Genomic DNA, 2,409 nt, shown 5'->3' with positions numbered 1-2,409 from the left:
GTAGATTCTAAATTATATCAGCTGGATTTTGTTTTTCCCTCATGGAGGATTCCTGATCTTGGAAAATGTACTGAAAAAGGAAGGCGATGAGCATTTTCTCTCAGATGGAGATCATAGGAGCTGATGCCCTGCCATCTTCCCTAAGTCACTGCTGATTACATCCAGTTGCACAGTAGTACCGGTTACCCACCGTCGCAGATTGAGGCACTAGCTAATGAGGGGATTAGAGAATCAGGAAGAGGTCATTCAGCCCTGTGAGCCTGTTCCACCATCCACTGAGATCTGTATGCTGACTTAATACCTTTAACTAGCAAATATTTACAGATCCCATGTTTAAAATTCTTAATTGAGGGTTACCACCTTTTTGTGGGAAAGAGTTTTCCACTTCTACCACTCTTTGCTTTAAGGAGTATCTCCTAACTTCTCCTGTGAATAATCTGTCTCTCATTTTATGATTTATCCCCTTATCTGAGAGTCTCCCACCAGCAGAAGAACAATTCTCCCTACCATAGCGATTCCTTTCAAATTCCAAGAAACCTTAATCAAATCATTGCTTAACCTCCTATACTGTGTTAAAGAGAATACAAGCCTAGTTTGTCATCTCTCCTTATGATCTAATCGTTTGAGCTCTGATAATATTCTGGTGAATCTGCACTGCACTCCTTCCAAACCAATATATTCTTTCTAAGATGTGGCTCCAGGGACTCAGTACTCCAGATGTAGTCTGGGGTCGTCTATTTAAGATAGAGGCGCGGAGGAATTGCTTCTGAGGGTAGTGAATCTGTGGAATTCTTTATGGCAGAGACCTGTACAGGCTGGGTCATTAAGTATGTTCAAGGCTGAGATAGACTGATTTTTAATCAATAAAGGAATCAAGGGTTATGGGGATGGTGTGGGTAAGTGGAGTTGAGGATTACCATTTCAGATCAGTCATGATCTTGTTGAAGGGGGGGAGCAGACTTGATGGCCTACTTTTGCTCCTATGTCTTACGGTCTAACCATGCCTTGGTGATGTAGAAAGACTTCCTTCCCAAAATATTGTCCAGCTATAAAAGTTACAATTCAGTTAATCTTTTTGACCATTTTGTGTATTGGCTACATTTAATGAGTAAAATGAAAATAAAATAAAATCTTTTCTCAGGAAAAAAAAGGAATGCCTCAGTGCCAGACGGGGTAATGGCTGAATCAGAAGCCTCAATACTCCTGCCACGACTATGAAATTACTGTATTGAATATTTCTATTGATGTGAGAAGGGAAGAAGTCATGGACCTTCTCCAAGCACTCTGTGAAGCACCAACATGCTGTTAAATATGTGAGCCTAAAGCTGGAGGTGGGGTTGCCTACCTGACCTCTAAATATAGAGACAGGGAAATGCTGGAAATGCTCAGCAGCTCTGGTCGCATCGATATGGTAAGAGAGAAAGTGTTAAGGCTTTGGGTTGAACGACCCATAAATGCTGTTGAAACTGCTGAGTATATCCAGTATTTTCTGTTTTCATTACCGATTTCCAGCTTCTGAAGGATTTTATCTTTACACTCAATAGAAGCAGGATATTTTACAAAAAGTGACTATGCATGTGGTATTTTCTACTCTCGGAGGTTGGTTAGCTCAGTTGGCTGGACAGCTGGTTCATTGTGCAGAGCGACACCAGTGGCGTGAGATCAATTCCCGTAATGGCTGAGGTTATCTATGAAGGTCCTGCCTTCTGAACCTCGCCCCTCGCCTGAGGTGCGGTGATCCTCCAGTTAAATCACCAGCAGTCAGCATCACCATCACCAGCCCACCCTTGGTCGGAAACCTCTCTTCCTCAAAGGGAAAGCAGCCTATGGTGATCTGGGACTGTGGTGACATTTACGTTTATTTTCCACTAATTTGATGCTGCCATTATCTCAAAAAGACATTCTGCCCTCCATACACGTTATCATGCATGAATTTCAGTGCTAGTGAATTTGCCTGCAGTGCAAACAGCAACTTTGTTGTCTGCATATAAAGTGCTGGGAGCGAGGTTTAATAAATTGACTGTATGAATGGAGATGTTTTCTTATTTATGCCCACTGACCCCTCTATGATCTTTAGCAAGATTGCAAGATCATTCCTTGTTTCTGTAGGAAAGTGTCTGGAATAGCTGCAGCTGAATTCACAGAGCAACAAAGACCATAAAGTACCAGCACAAAGTCATTCAGTGAAATTCCCATCCCCAGTATTTATATCTGAACCGATTTCCATCCCATCCAATTTAAATCACAGATTTCAAGGTCAGTATTTTTTCAGGGGTGTATAAACTCTTAATTTATTAAATAGAGGAGCGCATGTGAAGCGGAACCAATGTCGCCGCTCCACGGGATCACTCCGGAAATTGTTTCCGCCCATCTCTCCCGGGTGTCGCCATAATTGGAAATCCCGCCCAT

The sequence above is a fragment of the Scyliorhinus canicula genome, chromosome 15 (assembly GCF_902713615.1).
Source record: "Scyliorhinus canicula chromosome 15, sScyCan1.1, whole genome shotgun sequence".
Classification (NCBI taxonomy): domain Eukaryota; kingdom Metazoa; phylum Chordata; class Chondrichthyes; order Carcharhiniformes; family Scyliorhinidae; genus Scyliorhinus; species Scyliorhinus canicula.
This window is presented reverse-complemented; position numbering follows the sequence as displayed.